Source organism: Dipodomys merriami, unplaced genomic scaffold, assembly GCF_024711535.1.
Source record: "Dipodomys merriami isolate MVZ:Mamm:240054 unplaced genomic scaffold, mDipMer1.0.p SCAF_584, whole genome shotgun sequence".
Classification (NCBI taxonomy): Eukaryota; Metazoa; Chordata; class Mammalia; order Rodentia; family Heteromyidae; genus Dipodomys; species Dipodomys merriami.
In genome coordinates this window covers 380389-388184 of record NW_027206162.1, presented here as the reverse complement: position 1 = coordinate 388184, position 7796 = coordinate 380389, and the positions used below count along the sequence as shown (strand labels likewise).

General features: G+C 35.0%; 1 long non-coding RNA gene across 1 annotated transcript; it reads right to left on the bottom strand.

Moving 5' to 3' along the window:
• Positions 1–328: 328 nt before the first annotated feature.
• LOC138813094 (uncharacterized) lies at positions 329–5770 on the bottom strand. Its single transcript, XR_011367723.1, has 3 exons — positions 5660–5770; positions 3590–3640; positions 329–596 (listed from the first exon to the last, which is right to left on the bottom strand). It is a non-coding gene; the product is annotated as an uncharacterized lncRNA (long non-coding RNA).
• Between the last annotated feature and the right edge of the window lie 2026 nt (positions 5771–7796).

The following is a 7796-nucleotide window of genomic DNA, read 5'->3' as shown; positions in this document are numbered from 1 at the left end:
TCAATGTACACATGGGATAAAGGAATTAGTAAATCTGAAATTAATCTTGCAGAAGGGGTTGGTTGAGAATGATAGAAGGAGTGACTCTAATCCAGTAGCATTGGACAATTAGATGGACATATTTTATTGTAACACACTTGCAAACCTTCTGAAATTCAGTTAAAAAAAACACAACAAAAAAAACAAAAACACACAGAAATCGCAACCAAACAGTAATCCCTAGATTGTTGAATATGACCTCTCAAAATTTTAAATAGTTAATGAAGTGCAGTCTTTGGAAAAGCAAACAAAGCTGTTCGAAAGAGCAGTTTGGGGCAGGGGAGAGTTTTGAACAGATTTAAATAGATTGTCTAAGGTTATAAATCACCTATATCTGCTGCAAATATTTTCTTCAGCGAGTTTTCTTTTTCTGAACTGGATACTCCAGTCCTGAGACACACTTGATAGCTTGTGAATAGAATGGAAGAAACAAGATCAAGAACCCAGTGCTCCACTGGAAACAAAACAGTCCTCTATGTTTTCGCTCATCTCTCTTCACTACTCTTTTCTCGTACTTTTCAGTCAAGTGATTTTGAGTTATATCTTTCTTCTTTGTTCTGGAAAATAATTGGTCGAAGTAATTCACTAAATATTATTTGCCATTTTTTTCTGTCATGCTGTTTACTTGTCCAAGCGAGCCATTAAACTTTACACTTGTATTTGGTTGCCATGAAAACCCAACATCTATGTTAATGAGGACAAACTCTAATGTAAATCTTTGTCTCCAAAAAACCAGTCCAAGAAGCTGTGATCACAAATATTTAGCTATTCGTTTTCTTTTTTCTTTTACCTTTAAAGTCTTCCTGTGTTTAAAGTGCCCACAAAAATAAGTACTCCACCACTTTTTGGTTCAAACACTTCTAAACTCAAAGATATATTTTGCTAACAAGATGTTTAGAGGAAATCGAAGAATACTCCACTTTTATCTTCTCTTTCAGTATTCTCCTTTGATGCCATATCGGGAACAGGAAGTTACTCGTTGCAAAATGATTTCAACCGATTATTTTTTTCTTGGTCTTTCATTTGCTCAACAAGGTTTACTAAGGCGACCAGATTTAAATCACCCATACCTTGAATGACTGTGTCTGTTACAAAGGACAATACTTCTGTGTTCTACTTTGATGTCCTCCTCTTAGCTCTTGCCTGATTTCCAATTAATCACAGCTTCTGGACTTCAAGTCTAGTGAAGCTGAAGGACTATTCGGCCTCCCTCACTGCTACATGTTGATGGTTTCTCTTTTAAAGCTCATTTATTTGGATGTGGAATTTACTGTCATGTTTTCATTCAATCTGTTCTGCATTAAGGAGCCAAATAAGCTCTGTAAAATCACATTAGGTACCAAAAATATTATCACAATCTATATCATAAAGTTTTGGCCTCCCTCCACTGTTGGAGCCAATATGCTTAGGTAGGGCTTCTAAGAACGCCTTTTCTTTCCTTTTCAATTTGCTTACTTCTTTTCTGATTCCAAACCTTTTTGGCTTATGTAATAAGGAAAGTCTTCACTATCTCATGTTAATAAGGATATTATATTTTGTGAGCTACTTAGAAATGTGAAATCATTGGTTTGAAGTATCCAATAAGATTTTTTTCTGTTTCACTGCTTCACGTGCAAAGACATTATGGAAAGTATTACAAGCAGAAAAGTGTAAACCCAATACCTTCTTTCATTGTGGAGAACACTTTCTCCCTAAATATTTTGACCCAAATTATGTTTTTCAGAGAATTACTGCTTGGCAATTCACAAATTTTGATGCCTTATTTTTTTTTAAGAATTTTGAATTTAAATTCCACTACAACCTTGTTTCACACAGTGAGAGTACATTTCCTGGGTAAGGACAATTCTCAAAGGAACCTACAGGATTTATTGCAAGGTTTCTGAGATTTGTTTGTTTTTTGTGAAAATGAGCCATCTTCACCCACATTGCTCCCTCTCAGCTTAGTCTCCATGGATTCTTTGCATGAAAGCCTATTTTCCCAGGCAAGTTTAAATTTTCTTAATAGGCTAAGATGTTAAAAAGTTTGCACAATTAAATTTTACCTGTCATAATTTTAAAACTCTTTTGAAATTACTTTATCAGAATCATGAACTCACCAATCCTAATTCCACCTTTACCATCAAAACACTTAACGTATAGTTTTCATGATATTTTGTCCATGAAACTATTATTTTCCAGTGGCTTTGTTATACGTATATATGACCATATAATCTGATGCTGAGCAAAATGAACTCTAAGATATGGAAACAGAGATTTTTATTTGCGATTGTTTTTTTTTAATGTACTATGTGATTTCTATTTTCTTTGGATTTTCCCCCTATGGTTTATCCCCTGCTGTATTTGATTTTGGTACCCTGTGTGTTGTATATATATATATATCCCTTAATTAGGGAAGGGATAGGGAACAACTTAATGGCGAGACAAAGGACAAAGGGCAAAACAATGCAATAACAATACGCACAAGACATTATGTTGGAAATGTACATTACAACTTGTGAGGGTATTAGGGTGAAGAAAAATTATGAGAAAAATGAGTTATGTATTCACTAATTTACAATTACTTTGACCCCACTGTACATCACTTTGTCAATAAAATTAAATTAAAAAATAAGTTGCATAAAATATACCTTATCTCTATTGTGAAAAAATACTACACCTCTGTTAATTTGATGCCCTCCTTGTTCTGGAAAGAACACCACAATAAACTGGGTTACATGAATTTATCTCCCACTGATATTCTTGAGATCAGAACACTTACAAATATTATTTATATTTATACATTTTTAACCATCATAGATATTCAGGATGGTAAGATTGGAAGGTTACAGTTCAAAGCCCACCCAGGCAGGAAGGTTCCTTAGATACTTATCTCCCATAAACTTCTCAGAAAAAGCCAAACACAAGTGGCACTGAGTTTGGAGTGGTAGGGCATGAGATTTGAGCAAAAACAGGCTCAGAGACAGTTTCCAGGCCCAAAGGTCAAGCCCTAGGACAAACCAATAAAACAAAACAAAAATTAAAACAAACCCCAAACCTCGCATTTTTCTCATTGTGTACGGAAGCACGTAATTAAGGGAATTGCTTCCTGTGTTACATATAGGTAGAAGAAAGAGGATCTCACAGAATTATTCTCTTCATACCAAGTTATACCAAAGCCTCAAAAAATTGCTCTTTTTCTAAATTTATAAATTAATACAATCCATTTGTTGGCAATTCTGTCTACATTATTCACATTATCATTTAATACATGAACTATTGGAATTATCTATTAACTAATTTCTAATTATAACATTCTTGAATGAATATTCTAGGCAAATAGAATGCCAGAATCATTTGTGAATTTGTCAATTAAACCATCTACATAAAAAGAATTTTTGTACTATCCTATAGATTATGAAATCACAAACAAAACCAAAATATTTATTTGAAATCTAAATTCTAATTTAGCAAGATCTACAAAGTCTTACATTAGATTTAATTTGTTATTTTTCCAGGCTTAACCTTGTAATACTTCATTATTTCTTTAGAATCCAACAGAATGATTACTTACTTTTTCAGATTTTGGATGGGATTCATAAGCCATTTTGCATCTAGGAATGTTCTGTAATGAAGAGAGCATTTAAAACTGAACAGATGATTATATATGAGATGCATTTCAATAAGAAACATGACTTCTCAAAACATAATGACAAAATTAGCCCAATCTGCCTACTGTGTATTCCTTTCTTTCATTTTTTTTTGGGGGGTCCTGTGGTGGGGCCTGAACTCTGGGCCTGGGTGCTGTGCCTCAGCTCTTCAGCTCAAGGCTATCACTCTACCACTTGAGTCACAGCGCCACTTCCACCTTTTTTACTTTTTGCTTCTGTGGTACTGAGGAATCGAACCTAGGGCCTCAGCCATGCAAGGCAAGCGTTCTACCACTGAGCAACCTTCCCAGCCCCTGTATTCCTTTCTTGAATGGCTTGTTTTATTAAGACAAAATTATACTCCTTGGTTCAGGGAAGCTATCACTATGTAATTCCACTCTCTAATCTCCTGTCTTGGTCTGAGTGCTAGAATTCTAACCTTTTATCACATTGCTCTGCCATATTTTCTTGATTTAATCTAGATACAGACTAGTAATCCTGAACTTCTCCAGTGATATTATCCATTAGACTGACTGTTCAGACTGTTCATCTACTATTTTCAAAGATGTTCTAACATTTTATACAAGATATGAACATTTTCAGATGCACCTGTGGGGTCTCTGATTCATTCCTCCGTGGATCTGATCCCTTTAATAATGATTACTTGATTCTCTTACTATCTCTGGTCCCTACCTATGTAATAGTCTCAAACATTTTTTAAGGTAATTCACTTGAGGACATTCTAATTTTAACAATTATCACTTGATTCTAGTCTTACTCAGGACATATTTTATATTGTTTTCTAACTTTTCTACATGTTCTGAGAGTTGTTTCATGTTTGTATTCATGTGTGCACATGTAAGTGCCTCTATGTGTGAGTATGTTTGTATGTATGTATGCAAAAGCCCCAAGCTCTTATTGATCAGTCTTGCTCATGACTGGTATTCCATCACTTGAGCCATTCTTCTAATCCAGGTTTTGGCTGGTTAATTATAGGTAGAGTCACAAAGACTGTTCTGCCCAGGCTGGATGCAAACTGAGCTTCCCAGACTCCTTTACATACTTAGGTTTTATTTATCCAGTAATATGAACTTTTAAATTAAAAACATTTTTGTTAGTGTAAAGTCTAAGCTGTATACCACATTTTTAACTCAAGAATTCATATAAAGATAGATGAACATACACATTACATATGCTGAGTGTTAAACCGAATGGCGGTGAGATCTGAGGATTGGAGTTCAAAGCCAGATCGACTAGGAAAGTCCCAGAGACTCTTTTCTTCAATTAACTACAAGAAAAGTGGAAGTGGCACTGTGGCACAAGTGGTAGAGCATTAGCCTTGAGCTGAATAGCAGAGGTACAGTACCCAGGCCCAGAGTTCAAGTGCCAAGACCACCACCACCACAAAAAGTATATATAAGTAAAGAAAAAGAAATGTCATCGTAGCCACCAGTTCATTGCTAGTATCATCCCTGCTCTCTCAAGATGGACTATTTTTCCAGTTAAGTCCAGGCTCTTATATCTGACTTGCATTGGAAGCAGAATTATTCTTCCATTTACTTTTAACAAATTTGCATGATTAGTAAGTGTGATTTAGAAAGGGAGTGGCCTCATACTTAGTGTTTCACTTAGGAGTAATGCTTTCCCTATATCACTCCCATAAATCTACATACTGGGCTTTATTGTTTCAATGTTGTGTTATTTGTAGAATCTTCTATATTGTATTGAACCCTTATACTTAAACACAGCACTTCTCTTTCTCCTATTATTGCTATATTTTCTCTTACTATTAACTCATGTACACTTGGGAAATAATGCGCAGCAAATACACTCACAAAGAGAATGATCTGAGAACCTTCTTCCCATTTAAAACTCGTCTTCATTTAAAGAGAACTTACAAAGTTTGAACTCAATGTACTCATGGATAATGAATTTATAAGAAATATAAATTTCATATTTTCTCTTAATTAAGTTGTCTCTGAAACACGTGTTACCTCAGGTCCAAAGGTATCCTTGTGTTATTACAGTGAACCCAGAAAACATTCATTATACCTCAAGCAGCACCATCGATTGTTACTGGAAGTAACAGTTACTGGATGTGGAAACTGATCCTAGGAGAGGAATTGAACATAGAGCAATGACAAAGTTCAAGTTAACGTATGCTTTACTTTAACTGTACAAGAACAGAATCCCAAGATTAGAAGGATACTCTGTCCTTGACTTTTTTGAGTGTGTTCTTTAATCATATAAAACTTTTCTGTAAACTTCTAGTAGAGACTATTACAAAAGAAATAATGTGCCATTTGAAAACCAGCATAGAACAAAAGGAAATGACATTGTTTTAAAAGTGTTCTAATGAAAAGAAACAAAGACATGGAGATTTTAAAGTGTCTTATGGATGGATATTTCTCCCCTGAGATGATTATCTTGTTCCAGGAGTCAGTTATCAATTCCTTTAATCTGTTCCTGAGTTCTCCATAGAAATAAGGATTCCAGAAAAGCAGGAACCAGTGAGTATTATCAGCAAAAGAAGCCTCTTCTCAGATCAGTACTTCTTTACCTATGGTCCCAAAGAAATATGTGGGGTTATTTCTCTGTCCTTGTTTGTTTAGTTTGTGCTGGTTCTGGGGCTTGAATCGAGAGGGCAGACCCTGTCCCTGAACAGTTGTCTTTCCTGCCCACATGCCCCCAAAGCTAGTACTCTACAGCTTAAGCCAAAACTGCACTTACGGCTTTTTTGGTGTTTAATTATAGATAAGATTTTGACAGATGACCCTGCCTGGATTGGCTTTTGATCTAAGATCGTAAGAAAGCTAAGTGATATCAACTGTATGGACTTATCTTTTGAAACAAGAAATATTAGTTGAAATTTATTGTAAAACTAATAAATTTATAATTTTTAAAAGAAGAGAATATGTACAGCAAATAAGCCATAACTTACATTTTAACTTTTGGAATTATTTCTTCTGCTTGGGAAGATTATTGACATTGTCTTTATTTTGAGGAAACTTAAACTCATATCTTTTTTGTTGGTCATGGGGCTTAAACTCTGTTTCTGGGCACTGTCCATCAGCTCTTCAGGTCAAGTTGAACTATTTACCACTTTACCTACAGCACCACTTCTGGTTTTCTGGTGGTTAATTGAAGATAAGAGTCTCATGGATTTTCCTGATCAGGCTGGCTTTGAACCACAATCCTCTGGTCTCAATCTCCTGAGTAGCTAAGATTACAGATGTGAGCCATCAGCACCCATCTCATATTCACATTTATGTGTAATGGATGACACTATGTAGACAAAGAATGGAAATTTGAACCAAATGATGACATTGCAGCTTTTCCGAAAATTTGAGTTAGCCATAAATATGTCCTCCTTTTCAGGTTGTTACATTAATGACTCATGAGCTATGGGACCCTTACATTAGCATCTTCTGGCATCAGTATATGTATAGTATCAGGAAATGTTCATAGAGAAATATAGAAGACTGAGATTTTTAGAAAGCAAAGGAGATCAGGTATGAAAGAACAGCATAGAAGGAGATATATTTATCACACAGAGATTAAGAACCAGCCTAAGATTTAGAATGCTAAAGTCAATGAGGAGTAAGCCTAATTGATAACTAGTTCTTAAATAACCAAAAAGGGTTCCCTAGAACAGTTTCTGGAATACTTTATTTACTATTTTATTCCTTCATCTGGAGTTATTCCTTCTCTTCTATCACAAATGTTAATTAGCCTCTGAATTTTTGGTGCAATGACTGTGATTTCCAAATCACACTTTGACTACCCTTATCTTTTTGATTAGCAGTGACCACACAAAAGCCCAGAATCGTTGAATTTCCAGAATTAATCTTCACCTGACATCTAAGCACATTCCAGGCATTAATTGATGTGACCTAATGAAGAAAACTTTTTTTTTTAACACAGTATCCTAATATAAGTAAAGTACATGAATTAGGGACTATTTTCAGGTGTCAGCATGGAAGGAGCAATTATATATTCCAAGGCAAGTATGGGTTCTTTATTTTGCATTTACTAAATGTGTTTTGTTTTTGTTAGTCCAGGGGCTTAACTTAGGGCTAGGGAATTATTCCCCAGCTTCTTTTTTATTTTTTCTCAAGGCTAGTACTCTAC